Raw genomic sequence first — 17,644 nt, forward strand, 5'->3', positions numbered from 1 at the left:
TTTATTATCTACAAAGGACGCGTCCACATCTCTGCCTAGTATAAGGAGATAGATATACCCTATAATTAGAAGCTCTTAGTCTCTAAGAATAGTTAGACAAATAACATGCTTAGCCTTAAGTAGTTAAAGCACTTTAATATGTATACAAAGACGCGTTAGGTAGGAGTGTACAGGTTGCTTATCTTAGACAGCTATAAGAGCTATCTTAACTAGGAGTTTAAGGACTATTAACGTGAACCACAAGCGAGCTGATCACACAAGCGAGCTGATCACTTTGCCAAGACAACACCACCTCCTGCTATCCATCACAATGCCACAACTACCTGATCTTGAATCACTTTCCCGCGCAGATAGGCTAATCCTTGCCATCCAAGCTATGAAATCTGATACATCACTAAGCCAGCAACGCGCTGCTGCTATCTACAACGTTCCTCAAAGCACGCTCAGTACCCAACGCGCCAAAACACCTACCTGACGCGATATCCATCCCAATTCATCAAAGCTAGTAAAGCACGAGGAAGAGACAATATTCCAGTATATAAGGAAGCTTGACGCACGAGGTTTTGCACCCACTCTTAGCTACGTACGAGAAATGGCTGATCAGCTACTTGCTGCACGTGGTGGTACCCAGGTTGGCCAGAACTGGGCTACCAACTTCATACGCCGCAAGCCTGGTATCAAATCTCAAGTAACTAGGCAGCGTGATCTCCAGAGAGTTCTATGCAGCGATCCAGCCATTATCAGCCCCTGGTTTGATCTTGTACGTAGCGTTAAAGCTACGTACAGTATCTTAGACAAAGATACCTATAACTTTAACAAGACTAGCTTCTAGATAGGTGTTGGAGGGTCAGTAAAGGTGGTCACAGCGTCTAAAAGGCGCTCTAAGCTGTTAGGAATTCAGCCTGGCAATCGTGAGTGGGTAACGTTAATTGCCGCGATTAGCGCTAGAGGCTAGGTTGCTCCACCCTTTCTAATCTTTAAAGCAAAGCACCACGACCAAGCCTAGTACTATAACCCTAAGGATTAGAGAATAGGTGTTAGTAATAACAGTTAGACGACAAATAAGCTTGGTATTGCCTAGCTACAGCACTTCATCTGGCATACAGAGGCTCGAACAGTGGGTAGTCACCAGCTGCTTATTCTTGATGGCCATGAGAGCCATAAGTCACTTGCCTTCCAAGATCTATGCGAGGAGAACAAGATTATTACCCTCTGTATACCTCTGCACGCTTCCCATATCCTACAGCCCCTTGATGTGGGGTGTTTTGCTCCCTTTAAGCGGGCGTACAAGAAGGAGATTAATGTCTTAGCAAATAGCTACATTAACCACATTAACAAGAAAGCCTTCTTAACTACCTTTACTTAGGTATTTAGTAGCGCGTTCTTAAAGGAGAATATTATATCTAGCTTTTAAGCAACTAGCTTAGTACTATATAACCTAGGGGCAGTGTTATTAAAGCTTGAAGTCAAGCCTTGTACGCCATCACCACTGCTACTAGGGCATACCACCTAGCAGCCTAAAACACTAAGCAACGCTATTAAAATAGACACTTAATTAGCGCTTATATTTAACTAGATTTAGAGGCACTATAGCTTATTACTAGTATTAATTATTAACATAATGAGGCAGTTTAAAAAAGGGGCAGATATTATAGTACACTCTTAGGTGCTTTTAGCCGCTAGAGTAGCTGACCTTGAGGCAGCAAATAGAGCTGCTTCTGAGCGTAGGAAACATAAAAAGAAGCAAATTCAGGAAGGAGGGACCCTATCGCAGGTAGAGGCTAAGGCAATAGTTAAGCAAAGGGACGTTGATAGTCAATTCAAGAGGGAGGCGCGTGATAGGAGGCTGCGCGCAGGTAGTAGTAGAGGTGGTATCTAACACTGTAAGACATGTGGTGAAACTGGGCACAATAAGCGCATGTGCTAAAAAGATACAATAGAAGTAGATATTTAATTTAAGCTACTGTACGTTGTGATAGCTTATTGTGGTGTTAAGTTGTTCGCGTGTGAACGTAGGGTGCCGCATTTAGTGATCAGCTCGCTTGTGTGATCAGCTCGCTTGTGGTTCACGTTACCTAGAGAACTAAATCCTTACTCTCTATATACTACCTTACTTATTACACATCCTCTAGCTACTTAATATAGTCTATTTCTTGCTATTAAAGTGTAAGTACTACTAATATATTTAAGACTTAGTATACTAACACATCTTCTATATTAATAAGGAAGGCTTCCTACTAGCCTTTAGGGATATGTTCCTTAATATATTTACAAAGGTTAACTACTAAAAGGCCTTTAAGGTATTAGGGCTTATTCCTTCTAATATATAGGTAGTGTTAGATTGCCTTAAAGTGTAGCTGCATACCCTACTAGCAGTACCTCTACCTAAAATACTGTAGCAATCTAAGACACTAAGCAATACACACAAGTTTAGGTCTTAATCTAAGCTTATAAGTAACTCCTTCTAACAATTACTAAGTATAGTGTAAGAGGGGTTCTTAAAGCTTATATAAGGGGCTAAAGAGATACTACATAAAAATATCCTTATTAAGGCCTACATGTAAGAGCTTAAAGAGCAATTAGCAGTAATAACTAAGAGAAAATTGCGTAAGAGAAAGTAGATTCAGCATAGTGGCACACTTGAGTATGGCCTAGCAGCATCGCAGGTAGCTGCTGAGGCGTGTGTAGCAGCTCAGCCATCTAAGAAGACTCAGGGTAGAGGTGGTTAACTAGGAGCTTAGTCAACTGTTTAGCGCTGTAGGAACTGCAGCAAGACTAGACACAACGCACAAACGTGCTAGGAGGGTGCAGAAATATCTTTTAAATCTAATACAAGCACGCAGTATGCTAGGTCACTATTTAATAGCAAGTAACGTGGTTTATCACCGAGCCGCCAGGTATCACCAAATCGCCACCCCTCGCCAATTTTGCAACTGTTACAATAATTATTACAATGCTATTACAACACAACGCGCAATCACCCTATAATAAAGGTACACTATACCTTGCTATCTAAGCTATAAAAGCTACTATACCTAATAGTATAAATTACACGTCTAAGGCCTTTAGTGTTCCCTAATTAATATTAAGAGACTAACGCGTAGGAGGGCTTACACAACGCAATTATAAGGCTAATTTAAAGAAGCTAACAAAGGTAAAAGAGGAGGTAATAGTTAACTATATACTTAAGCTAGACAGGCAAGGAATAGGTGCAACAAAGACTATAGTGCAAGATATAGCTAATAATCTGCTTACTGCACGTGGTGAAGGACCTATTAGCAAGCTCTAGGTAAACAGGTTTAACACACATACCTATTAAATTAAGCTTTAATGTAGCTAACTATATAATTGTTAACAAGCCCTAAATAAAGATACACACGTTATAACACCCTAGTTTAAGCTAGTTAGGAATACAAAGGAGAAGTACAGAATCCTAGATAGAGATACCTATAACTTTAATAAGACTAGGTTTATAATAGGTATAATTAGGTCTAAGATAGTGTTTACAGGCTTAGAGAAGTAATCTAACCCTAAGAATATCTAGCCTAGTAATTTAGAGTAGGTTACAATTATTATTAGTGTCTGCACTGCTAGCTAGGCTATCCTACCCTTTATTATCTTCTAAGGCAAGGTCCTAATTACAACCTAGTACTAGGCTGGCGGAATGGGTATACTCCAACGTCCTTCGTGGGTACCCCCCAAAGCTTTGTCAATAATACATGGATTCTAGCGAAATAGGGCTTAAAAGAAAGAGAAAAACTACCTCTACATTTCTGTAGTAGAGGGTTTTGTTATAACTATTAAACTGCACAAGCTAGAGGCTAGAAAAGGTTAAAAAAGGGGGGGTACCTAGCGAGCATACCTATTAATAGGTATACTTTGCTAGGTAGTGTTAATAACTTAGCTAATACTAGGTAGAATAAGCTAATTCTTTTTTTATTAGAAGGCGCAATACTAGGCGCTTCTATTGAATAATAGATTATGTAAGCGTATCTCTGCTAGTTAAGAAGCTATAAGCCAAAACGTAAAAAAGCATACCCTACCCATCCGCCAGCCTACCTAGTACCCTAATCTGCCTTATAATTAGGTAATTATAACTAGCAAGAATAGCTAGACAATAAATTAGCTTAGTCTAGAGTAGTTAAAGCACTTTAACACGTCTACAAAAGAGTGTACTATTAGCACCTACTATCTACTTATTATTAATAGCTATAAGAGCTATAACTCTGTAGAGTTTAAGGAATACTGTAACGTGCTTCACAAGCGAGCGGCGCACCCAAGCGAGCGGCGCACTCTCCCCACCAAAACGCTTGCGCAGCGACAACACGTAATGCCTCAACAACACCAAACCCAGAGACTCTATACTGAAGCTGACGTACAGCTTGCTATCTTAGATCTTTAAGAAGAGCAGATTAAGAGTATATAGCTTGCTAAGAAAGTCTATAAGGTCCCTTAAACTATAATACAACAACAACGCAATAGAACACACTCTTAATATAATTATAAGCTAAAATTAAAACGCCTTATAAAGCTAGAAGAGGAGGCAATTATATAGTGTATACTTAAAGAGAGTTTACGTGAAATACTGCCCTTAAAGGTGCACGTACGAGATATGGCTGATAGACTGCTGAGAGAGCGTGGTGGGAAGCCTACAGGCAAGAACTGGGTTAATAACTTCATTAAGCGTACACCAGAGCTGCGAACGCGATGGAGCCGTCCGTATGATCGCCAGCGAGCTGCCTGCAAGGACCCAGCGATTATCTAGCCATAGTTCAGCCTAGTTCAATCAACAAAGGCAAAGTATAGTATTATAGATAAGGACACCTAGAACTTTAATAAGTCTAGCTTTATAATAGGCAAGATATCCTCTTAGCTTATTATTACAGGCTTAGAGAAACCTAGGAAATAGAAGAAACTACAACCTAGTAATTATAAGTAGGTTACCCTAGTACAAGGTGTTACTATAATAGGGCATATAATTCTACCCTTCCTTATCTTTGCAGGTAAGGTCCTTATCTCCTCCTAGTTTACTAGTCTACCTTGCAACTAAGTTGTTATAGTCTCTCCTACTAGCTAGACTAATAACAACATTGCGCTGGTGTAGCTTAAGCATTTCAACGTCTATACAAAGGCGTCCTCTGCTAGGGCGTATAGGCTGCTCATTATTAATGGTCATAAGAGCCACTGCTTGATAGAATTCTAGGACTACTGCAAGGAGAACAAGATTATCATTCTCTGCATGCCACCACACTCATCACACATCCTGCAGCCTCTTGACGTTGTCCCCTACTTGCTGTTAAAGCGCTACTATAGCAACAGGATCTCGCTCTTAGCACGCAGCCGCATCTACTATATTAATAAAGAAACCTTCCTCCTAGCCTTTAAAGCAGCTTTTAAGAAGATGTTTACACTAGAGAATATTTACGCAGGGTTTTAAGGCGCTAGACTAGTCCTACATAACCCTAAGGTTGTGTTATTAAAGCTTAATGTACAGCTGCGCACGCTAACACCACCTGCACTAGGCACTGTTGCCTAGGAGGCGCAAACACCGCGCAACGCCCGCGAGATAGAGGCGCAATCCACGCTAATTTAAAATTGCATATAAAACTATTAGGGGTCTCTAGCAAGTTTATTAGATGAGTAGGTTAAGCAGCTAAGTAAAGGCGCTTAGTAGATAACGTGTTTCACCACCGAGCGGTCACCCCCACCGAGCGGTCACCCCTTATTAAAATCGCGACTATTGTAGTTAATTATCTCTACACCACAACGCTGCACTAAAACATAGTATAGCCTAAAATATTATTCAGAAGCATCACTATTATCTAAATCTATAATTTCTGCTGTGCAGGTGCGCGAATTGTGGCCAGTCTTGCCACAACGCCTACAGTGTTGGTCTTTGCGCACCCTCTTTGCACCCTGTTCAGCTGCCTCCCCACCACTACAGTCCTTCTTAGCTATTAAATCTAGTACGTCACCTACTGTTAGACTCTCCTCTACCTGAATATACTTTCTTTTGCAACTGCGCTGCTCTGTTAGAGTAGCCATTGCCTTGCGAATACTAGCCAGTTCCCGCGCCTGTAACACTGAATTGTGACCTATAATAGCTATGCCTTTTGCAAGCGAATTAACAGCCTGTAGAAGAGGAGAGATTAGTAATTCTCTATGCCTTTGTATGCGCTCACGAACTAGCGTTGATTGCGCCTCTATCTCCTTTAGGGTGGCTGGCGTTTTTGACTCCCATGGGGTGGCCTCTGGTGGTGGAGGTGTCGGCGTGCGAAGCACCACATCAAGCTTCGATAGCACTCGCTCTGGGTCGTGGGGTACCAAACCAGAGCCTCTGAAGCTTGCCAGGATATTTTCCTTTGTAATTGTCTTGTCAAAAGCAATGCGAAAGGCTGGCAAGAACGTCTCTTTCTTGACTTGCGTGACAGAGTACCTCGCCCAGCTGTCAATCTCAGCAGAGTACGCCCGCTTCAATGGGGCAAAACAGCCTACGTCAAGCGGCTGCAACAGGTGCGATGAATGAGGAGGCATACAGAGAGTGATAATCTTCTGTTCCTCGCAGTACTTAAGGAATTAGTGGTTGCTGTGGCTCTCATGGCCGTCCACAATGAGCAGACGGTACGCACCCACAGTACGCTCCTTTGTATGCGCGTCAAAGTGCTTCAACCACTTCAGGCCAAGCTTATTTGTTGTCTAGCCGTTGGCGCTGGTCTTAATTACCCAGTCGCGAGGTAGTCCTGGATACTAGCTTGATATAAGGACCTTGCCACCAAAGATAATAAAGGGTGGGATAGCCCACCCACCAGCGCAGATGCCCTAGATGATTGTGACCCAGTCTCGGTTGCCTGGCTGTATCTTCTTAGGATTGCTTCGCTTCTCAGAGCCTGTAAAGACCATTTAAGCAGCAATCATGCCCATTATAAAGCTAGACTTATCAAAGTTGTGTGTGTCTTTATCTAGAATCCTGTACTTCTCCTTTGTATTGGCAACCAGCTTGAACCACAGCTCTATAACGCGTGGATCTTCGTTTAGGGCTCTTTGACGATCGTATGAGCGACTGCGTCGAAGCTTGACCTCCTTGGTACGCGTTCTAAACCTGTCTACCCAGTTCTTGCCAACAGGTCCTTCACCGCGTGCAGCAAGGAGATCATTAGCCATTTCTTGTACCATAGCCCTTGTAGCGCCTATCCCTCGCGCGTCTAACTCAAGTATACGTGCAACTATTGCCTCCTCCTCTATCTTATTTAGCTTGCTTGAGTTGGGCTGACAGTCGCGTCAGGCGAGCCTTCCAGCGCGTCGTCGTACTAGCGTTGTTCAGGGGACGTTAAATGCTTTTAACGCGTGTTTTATAGTATCAGGAGGGGTAGCTTAGGTAGCCTAGATAGCAAGGTATAGTGTACCTTCGTTGTAGGTTGATTGCGCGTTGCGTTGTGGTGGCATTGTTGTGATAGTCTGCAATAGTCGCGATTTTGATGAGGGGTGACCGCTCGGTGGGGGTGACCGCTCGGTGGTGAAACACGTTAGCTTATAATATAGTATTAGTGTAGGAGGAAATAGGCTGCCTTTAAGACACTATTAACACACTTACAAAGCACAAGATATATAAGAGGTAGTACGTACACATAGAGGAGACCCTAATAGTTAGTAAGGTATCTAACTTAATTACTAAAAAGGAGGGTAGTAGTTGTAAGGACAGCAAGACGCCTGCGAAGAGGGTGCGCGTAGAGAGGCGCTGTGGCTGTTGCAGCAAGATTAGGCATAACTCCCGCACCTGCAAGGTAGAAATAGAGGATATAGATAATAGCAATGCTTATAAATAATATTATCCTGTTACATATATTATAGGAATTTGTGATGGTGTTGCACTACGTTGTGGTGCGTGCGCTGCGCTCGAGAAAGTGCGCCGCTCGCTTGGGTGCGCCGCTCGCTTGTGAAGCACGTTATAGAATATAAGATTATTACCTTGTGTATACCCCTACACTTGTTACACCTATTGTAGCTACTTAACATAGCCTATTTTAGCCCCTTAAAGAGGGCGTACTTAATTAAGGTTAATACCTAGTTATAATACTTAAAGATATAAATTAAGAAAGAGTTCTTCCTTACTAGCTTCTAGACAGCCTATTACAAGGCTATTACAAAACACAATATCTACAGAGGCTTTAGAGGCGCAGGACTAGTTCCTTTTAACCTAGAGCAAGTGCTATTAAAGCTTAATGTGGTCCTTTACACGCTAACACTACCACTACTAGAGACTACCCTATAGGAATCTAAAACACTAACTAGCGCAAAGGAGGTTAAGTTATAAATGTTGTATATCTATAAGCGCATGCAATTGCACAGAGATTTGCCCCTGTCTCCTATTATAAAATTACTTAACTTGCTTGCTAGAGGGGTTGTGTGGATAGACTATGCTAACATGTTGTAGAGAAGGGAAATAGATAGTATAAAGAAGGCTATTAAGGCTCTAACAGCGTAGTGTAGTTACAAAAGAAAGTATATCTAGATAGAGGAGGCTCTTATAGTTAGTAAGGTACAGGATATAATAGCTAAGAAGGATAGTAGTAGTAGTAAGGTATCTAAATAGTCTAGGAAGAAGGTGCGCAAAGAGAGGCACTGCGGACATTGCAGCAAGACTAGCCACAATTTGCGCACCTGCACTGCAGAAATATTAGATGTAGATAATAGTGCTACTTCTAAAGAGTAATTATAGTAATTATAAGTATTAGTATAGTGTTGTAGTTAAGCGTAATAGTTATGTAATAGTTAGTGACTCTAAAAAAGTTAGTAAGGGGTGGCGGTTTGGTGATACCTGGCGGCTTGGTGATAAACCACGTTAGTTGTAGTTGTAGTAACTTGTGTTAGTCGTGATAAGAGAAAATGGCTAGTTCAGTGATATAGCTGGCTTAGTAATAATCTATGTTAGTAGAACTAAGGGTAGCTATGTAACAATATTGCAACATTATTTTAAGTTTATTAAATATAGGCACTTAGTGTTTTAGCTGTTAGTAATGTTAGCGCGAAATTAGGGCTGTTGGGCGCAAATTAGGGCCGTTGGGGCCGTTGAATAGCTGTTGCACGACCATGCCACAACTGTCAGCAACGGCCAGTCTAGGCCGGATTTCGAATAACTTTTCCTGATGTAGGAACAAGCCCCAATACCTTAAAGGCCTTTTAGTAGTTAACCTTTATAAATATATTAAGGAATATGTCCCTAAAGGCTAGTAGGAAGCCTTCCTAGTTAATATAGAAGACGTGTTAGTATACTAAGTCTTAAATATATTAGGAGTACTTACACTTTAGTAGCAAGAAATAGACTACATTAAGTAGCTTAAGGATGTGTAATAACTAAGGTAGTATGCAGAGAGTAAGGATTTTATTCTCTAGGTAGTAGTCCTTAAACTCCTAGTTAAGATAGCTCTTATAGCTGGAACGACTATGCACCAACACGACACGTGGAATAGCGCTCATAGCAGCTAGAGGCAAAGCTAGCTGGCTAGCACTATTATTGTCTATATATATTATACTACGCAACAAATACTTGCTTAAGTATTCTTGTGCTTACCTTTTGGTATAGGCAGAGAAGTCACGTAGTATTGATTTCGAGGGCAGGGCGCCTACTCTGTTACACTAGACTCCTTTAGGTAGGTCTACTTTATAATCTATGCTTAGTATTGCTATATATGTAGGCAAGATTACATAGGTGCATGCGTAATTGTATACGTTAGCATCTTACAGAGTAGGCTACTCTATTTGTAAGCAGAGGGTCTAGAACATTTCTAGTTACTAAAAATAGAGAACAGCATATCTTAAGAACAAGAGGAGATACAGGCTTTGTAAGCCCACTATTCTAATTCTCTCTTTTAGAAGATTATGATAACAATACTTAGGTAAGCGTAGCCCTATACCTAAGAAGGAAATATTATAGAGAAAGATTACGAGAACAAAGTCTTATAACTTTACAGACTAAAGACAGTATAGTAGGGCAACTAAGAGTAGACTAGCATTATCTAAGGTATTAACGCGTTAGGATAGGGTATCCTACCCTTTCTTATCTTCTAAGGCAAGCACTACCTCTCTGCCTAGTATAAGGAGCTGTCTTTACCTTATAACTAGGTTATTATTGTCTCTAAGAATAGCTAGACTAGTAACAAGCTTAGTATTAAGTAGCTAAAGCACTTTAATAAGCACATAAAGGGGCGCACTGTTAGCAGCTATTAGCTGCTTATTCTGGACAGCTATAAGAGCTATAATTTAGTTAAATTCTACTAGTACTATAAAGAATACTAGATTGTTACCTTGTGTATACCTCTACACTTATTGCACCTGTTGTAGCTGCTTAATATAGGTTGTTTTGCCATAATAAAGAAGGCCTATAGTTACTAAGCTAAGCTGCTAATACAGAACAAGATTACTTATATGTCACGGAGCCTGTGGGACTATACTCAGGTGATCGAAAGTATTTGATCAGTGGCTATCTATCCTATCACAAAAGTAAGGTTTATATACATAGGAAATATGTGTGGATCACATGATCCAAGATAAGAGAGCAGTTGGCTGATTATCCAGTAGCTCGTCAACAAAGAACAGATAAAACAAGCTTCTAGTTTAGACCCAGAGGTGCTCGTCCTAGTTTATCTAGGCCAGCAAGCTCCACACCCTTAATTAAGGTGCTTAATTGTGTGACACACCCCCTAGGCGTTCGCTCATCAGATGAGCGAGCGGCTGAGTATATGATGAGATGATTAGTGGGGTCTAACTAAAAAGTGGGGTTCTTCTCTAAGGTCTAAGCGTCTAAGCCTTATCTTAGAAAAGCTTTTTCCTCTATCACAACTCCAAGGCCTCTTGCATAGTTACTTTCCTAAAGTACTTTAGTCGCGTAGCCTAAGCTTGTAGGTTTTTTTTTTTCACAGACTGCTCTCAAGCTAAGTCTCCGCCTAGGATATCATAACGCAAACGAGCGTTCAGTCAACTGTCCAGGAGCTCGTTTCTGCCGTTTGGTGAGAGTGATAGGGAACGATTTGGAGGGTAGGTCCAGGCTGGTGAGGTCCTTATATAAAGGAGGGGTTTCGCGCAGCCAGCTTCTCTTTCACCAGCTCGCGAGGTTATATAAACCTACAGGTCCCCTAATGTCAACAACTTTAGCTTCTTCATCCATCATGGCTGTACGTATACTTTGTTTTTGTGTTTTCGAGCGGCTGGTGATCTTTCCTTCGCTCGTTTTGGCTGTAACTGACTTGGAGATAGAGAGAATCAACCACCAAGCGCGCCGCGCGCACCGCCGCCGCCACCGCCGCCCGCCGAGCCCGCCACGAGGCAGCTAGGCGCGCGGACACCTTTCAAGAGCTTCTGCTCGCTCCGCGTGCCCGCGCCCGCCCTCGCTCGGTCTCGCCTTTGGGCAGCAGTGGTTTGGCTTCGGCCAAACGAGCTTCCTCTGTGGGAGTGGAGGGCTCCTTTAAGGGTCCTTTCGACCCTCACGCTCCCCTCCCCACCCTCCCCACCACCAGCACCACCACTAGCACCACCCCCGGCGCCACAGCAGTGGGTGGGTCCCCTTCCAGGGTACCACTCGTTAGGGGCACCCGCAGGGTGATCCCCTGTGGGACTTGTGTGGCCGCGCTGCTGACGAGCAGCTCAGCTAATCTTTGTTACAACGTGGAGAACGCTAGCCAACAGGCAAAGAGGTGTTTCCAGTGCTCCTACGGGCACTCCTGCCAGGCTCTGTAAGTCTCTTTAGTTTAGAGCTGTTAGATAGTAGTCTGATTGCTTTATTGTAGCCCCTCTGCCCTTAAGCTAATTAGCTTAGAGCTAGTCAAGGAGCTTGTTCGCTCTAATAGAGTGACAACCCCTGTAAGTCTTACCCTTTGAACCTTTAATTTTGTCTTTAGGTATTAACAAGCTTCTAGCAGTCAACTAAGCTGCGCGCCGCCTATTAGGTAGTGAAGGGGCTTGTTAAGGATGGCTACTATTCTGCCTAGATAGGTCCTAGAACCCCTGATAGTAGTGTCTGAGTTAGTGCTAGGGTTGTTGTGGTCTGTTTGTGTGGCGCTGAGCTTGTTGGCTGCCAGTAGAGCGCTCAAAAGAGCTGCCTATACCTATTAGGGGGGGGTTTATCCTCCCTAGTTTTGACAAAATTAATTGTTTGCTCCTACTTTAACCTGCTCTTTTGTAACTCTGTGAAATATTAATATTCCTAAGGTAAGACTTTAATATCTGCTCTCCCTTAGGACCTGTTATAATTAGCTTACTGACTAATTACTTGCTCCTTTGGAGTCCTGTTGTATATCAAACAAGTTGAGATGAGCGAGAAAGCGCTCGTGAGCCTGCCTGGGCAGCGCTTTTGTAAGCCCGTCAGCTGGCATCTTACTAGTCTTTATATAGGTGACTGTGAAGGTTCCCTTGGCGTGCTCCTGTTTCAGCCACATATTCTGAATATCCACATGGCGCAGCCTAGTGGTGAGCCGCTCGCTCTCTTCCACTACAAGCCAGATAGTTTGTTGATTATCGCAGAAGATTTCCCAAGCAACCCCTAGGTCAAGGCGCAGCTTGTTAAGGAACCGCTTTAGAGCAGTGCTCTCCTTGACCACATGCTCTAAAGCAAGCAGTTCTGCCTCTGTTGTTAATGTAGTAACTGTTGCTTGCCTGGCTGCTTTCTATATAATAGGACCTCTAAAGAGCTGCACAATATAGCCCTGAGATGATCGACAAGTTTCGCTATCATCAGCGAATAACGCGTCTCCACACATCAACAACTAGCTGCCCTAATAAGCTCTGTACCTTATACCTAGGTGCTTAGTTTAGTACAGGTAGCTAATAACTTAAGTAGCTACTTTAAAGTAAGCAGCTCTAGGGTTAGTTAGGTGATGTAATAGTTAAGATGCCGCATATGCTATATCTAGGTAGATTATAACTACTATGTAAAGAATTAAACCTACCTATTCTTAATAGGCTTTAATTTCCTGTTTTAAAGCTTCTCCTTAGTACTTAGGAAGCTTGTTAGTTAGGTATAGGATACTTAGAAGTAATCCTTTATCTAAAACTTTAAACTTTGTAGCAAGCTTCTTAATATAAGAGTTGTGAGCAAGTAATAGAGTCTAAGCAGCTTAATTCTAGATAATTCTCACCCCTAAGAACTATTCTGCTAGTCTATAAGCTTCTATCTAATATTTGGCTATTAGGGAGCTTATTAGTTCCTCTGCAGCTGCTTAATCTTCGTGGTGATGGGCGAGGAGGATATTGTCTACATAGAATAGTAGAACTATCCTTTGCTCCTAATTAAAGAAGAGACATAGCTCTTCTTTTAAGGCCTTTAAACTAAGCTCCTAGAGCGTGGTGGAAAGCTCTTTATACTATAGAACTAGTGAATCCCTAAGTCTGTATAGAGCTTGTAGTAGGAGTACAACCTAATCAGGCTTCTAGAACCTATTAGGAAGCTTACAGAGCACCTGAGGCTGGTTTCTACAGCTCGCATTTAGGAACGCACCTGCTACGTTAAACTAAAATAGTTCTAAATTAAACTAGGCTACTATAGTAACTATAGTATAGAAAGACTAAGTAGTAAGTATTATAGTGTAGGTTAACTTAATTAAATCCTTAGTTTAGAGGTCCCTACGCACGCAAATTCTTGCCTTACACTTAATAAAGTATCTATCTTTGTTAAACTTATATATAAATACCTATTTAAGCAGCAGAGGCCTGCCTTGGGAGCTTGTTCTATTAATTTCTACCTAAGTGTTCTTCTCTATTAGCATTGCTATCTCTTTTATACAGGCTTGGCGAAACAGAGCGCCTAGTAGGTAATAGGCCAGCTCTTTCTATTTGTTTAGAGGTGGAGGAAGCTAGTCTCTGTGTATCTGTTGCTTGTTTTAAGCAATTAACTTCTCACTTTTAAGAACTAAGGCAGCTATTACTGCGTGTATAGTAACAAGGTCTCTGCCTTTGTTACTATACTTGTTAGCATGTTTAAATAGAGGTTAGAGCATCTATAAATATGCTGCTAATTGAATAGAGCTAATCACAGTGTATAGTCCTGCTCTGTTGTTGATGTAGTAGTCTGGCCAAAGGCCAATAAAGGATATCTACTTCCTAACAACTTTTGCTAAAAAGCATGCACAAGTTAACTAGACGTCTAGTTAACTGCGTAGATAATATATATCCAGCTTTAGCCAAGCCGGCTAAGCTAATGTAACCGGCTAGCTCTAGCTCTTCTTTAGCTTTAGAGTCTAGACTGTTACAGTTGTCTCTATCTTCATCTGCGAGCTCATCGCGCTGTTGTTCACGCAACCGGCGGCTTGATCGGGTAGCCGGGCCTACGTTCCTCCGAGTGTACGCGCGTTTCGCTCTTGGCTCACCTGCTCCTGTCGGCCTCTGAGAGGGTATAAGGACGATTAGAGAGACAGGTCTAATAATTAGATTATTGCGATCCTAGTTGCCTGCTAAGGGGCTCCCTTCTTCTACAGTAGAGTGCACTTCCTGTAAGTTTTCTTTAGTTAGGTTCTCCCCTTAGGGAGCTACCTAAACTTCCTCTAGCTGCTCTAGTTCTAGTGTTAGATTAGGTAAGAGGAGACCTAAAGCTTGTTGTCCTACGCGAATCTCTATTAGCTTGCCAGCTAAGCTTGCTAATCGCGTAGCCTCTGCCTTAGGAGCTCGCTTATTACTAGACTAGCCTTCTAGTAATTAAGTTTGTTCCTAAGGTTCACCCCTAAGATGTTATTTAGCAGACAGGTTAAGTAATAGATCTTCTCCCTTACTAATAGGGAGCTTAATTGCTTCTCCTGCATTAAATATCTTGCTAGGTTTATAAAGTATTTTAATAACAGCAATTGCCTCTAGCTCTAGGATAGCTTTAGACTTATCCTTGCTATAAAAGAGCTCTTTGTTGAAGGTCACATTGCGCGTTGTAATGACCTAGTTAAGTTAAGGTATCTATATTTAGTATATATTAGAGGCTTTGTAGCCTACTAGGTAACTAATATGTCCCCTTAGAGTGACTTTAAAGCCTCTCCTGTTTTGTCCAGCTGCTCGCTCCCTGTTCAGAGGATAAGCGCGGCAGCTATATGCGTATATCCCACTCTAATTAGGTCTTAGATCAGCTGTGAGTGCCCTCACCCGCTTGGGTTGATACTAGCAGAAGTATTAGGTAAACTAGTGATTGAGCTACTTGTTTGGGCTTCGCAGCTCGTTTGAGTGCAACAGACTTATATTATAGAGCTAAGTCGCTGCCATTACTACCTCTAGCCAGAGCTTCTTAGGTAGGTTTGCTCCGCTCCTCATCTTGATAGACTTAGTGATTATTTCTTGACCAGCTCGTTCAGCAGCTCCATTCGGCTCGTGGGTGTATGGAGGAATCTGTTCTATATCAATGCCTGTTTCAAGCGCCCAGCGTTGATATGCTGAGCTCCCTCTCTATGGCAGTATAGCAGTGTTGTTATCTTGACTAATCTTGCAGATTTAGAGCTTGTACTATGTAGTTACCTAGCTTAAGAAGTTTATAAGGACACGCAGAATCTTAACTAGAGACTTTCCTTGCAATGTGTACGCAAAGAGCTTCCTACTATAGTACTCCTTAATTAAAAGTATCTACAATTTACTGCCTCTACTAAGGGGCATATTAAATAGATCCTATCTGATTCTCTAGAACGGTCGAGCAGGCTTCTCACGAGGCCTGCGTGATACTACTTGTTTGGCGTGAGTCGTAGAGCAGACCTCACAGTCTTTTTGGAGCGTCCCACTTATCCGCACGCCGCGCGCTCGTTGAACCAGAGCTCGTAGAGCTTCTGGACCCAGGTGGCCAGCTCGATCGTGCCAGAGCTGTTCAGACGAGCTGCGTGGGTAGGTGTTATATAATTAATTTAAGGTTACCGCGTTTAGTAGGCTTAGAGGATAGTAGAATAGCTTATATTTAAAGAAAGTAAGGTTGTGAGCGCGTGTAAGGTTGGCACACACAACGCTCTAATTTAAAGCCTTAATATATCCTACACAGAGCGTGCTGTTAAGACCTAGGTACTATACTCCTTTGTCCTGCAATTAAGCTTCTAAGATAATATTAATATAGAAACCTTTAACTATAACTACATTGCAAAGGAGCAGGTCCTCTGTATTTAGGCTGCGCTTTCTATAGAGGGCGTTTTTAAACAAACAATCACCTTGTCCTATAACAGGGAACGCCTAGGTGCCTGCCTCTACAGAGTCAGTAGACGTTGATGGGCGGAAGGTACTAGGGACAAGCTAATTAGCGCTGTTCACTAGGTGCGTAGCAGCTCCATTGTCAAGAATTGTACTCTCTAATAGAGGATGGGCGTTAAAGTCTATAAGGTTATACACCCTAGGTTGCTTATCCTCTAAGAGGTTTATTATCTTTAGGTTAATTAGAGCTGCCTGTATATTTCCTAGGAACTTAGCTTTAGGCGTTTAGTTAGTTAATTTAGCAGCTAGGGTATTAGTAATTGTCTTTAGAGCGTTTAAGTACTAGCCTAGCTGCTTAATTATCCTCTTAATATCCTTATAATAGTTAGTTCTAAGCCTCTAAAGTATCTGCTAACAGTGCTTATCTATTAGAGTGTAAGGAGGGGTAGACAAGCCTCTAACTGCTGTCTAGAGAGCTTAATAGTTAGTTAGTTTCTACTTATAGGTGCGAGTTTTGTCCTTATTACAGGGGCACTTGTATCTCTTCTTGTTTTTAGAGCTATTAGAGTTACCCTAAGGAGCACTTTAAGTATTAGAGTAGTTGCTAAATATTACAAATACTCCTAGGTTATCCTTCCCTATTCTTATAGTATGCTTATGCATTAGTCTACTAAAGACCCTACTTACTTAGTCTAAAGTAAGTATTTTAAGCCCTAGGATAGTGTCCTAGATAATCCTTTAGTGCATAGTATAAGCCCACTCTAGGGCGATTTAGTAGCTTAAGGCATCTAAGAAATCTTGAACAGTAAGCTCCCTATTAACCTCTATAAGATTGTAGGCCTTAGCACTTATATAGAGGTATGACCACTTCTAGTACTAGTTATAAGGAGTGGCTTGTCCTTGTTTAGCCGCTCCAAGATGAGCTTGATATTCTGCTCTAACCTAATTCTTGGTACTAAGGGAGGTAGGAGCAAGCTCCTGCTTCAGGGCTCAGATGAGCGATTGTAGGGTGGTACTGTTGCTTGAAACGAGCCGTACCATCACTGGTGAGATGATCGCTGGGGCCACCGTAGCGTTAACCCAGTTCCAGAGCTTCTGAAGGCGCTCCGCCTTTGCTGCCCATTCGCTCGACCTGACCTTATACTTGGCGAGCTCCTGTGTGTATGCCTCAGGGCTCGTAGAGGCAGGCGTGCCTTGTAGGGTTCGAGGGTCGATCGGTTGGGTGGACTGACTACGGGTTGAGTGAGCCGGGGGTCTATTTTCGTAAGTAGAGCTGAAGGCCTGCTGTTCAGCAGCTCCAAACTCCACCCCCGAGCTCATGAGAGGTAGCTCAGGAGCTCCTTCGTGCATTCCTGGAGCGTCCGGAGCGTCTGGGTTGACTAGCTCCCACACATCTCTCAGTTTGGCGTGCCAGGTAAACTGGATGTACCAGTTGGGCCAGTCCGTTCTTATTTTGAGTTGGAAGGTACCCATAGGGATGGCTGATTGAGCGTGTGAGCTATAATTAACTAGCTCG

The sequence above is a fragment of the Didymella exigua genome (genome assembly GCF_010094145.1).
Source record: "Didymella exigua CBS 183.55 unplaced genomic scaffold M421scaffold_41, whole genome shotgun sequence".
Classification (NCBI taxonomy): Eukaryota; Fungi; Ascomycota; class Dothideomycetes; order Pleosporales; family Didymellaceae; genus Didymella; species Didymella exigua.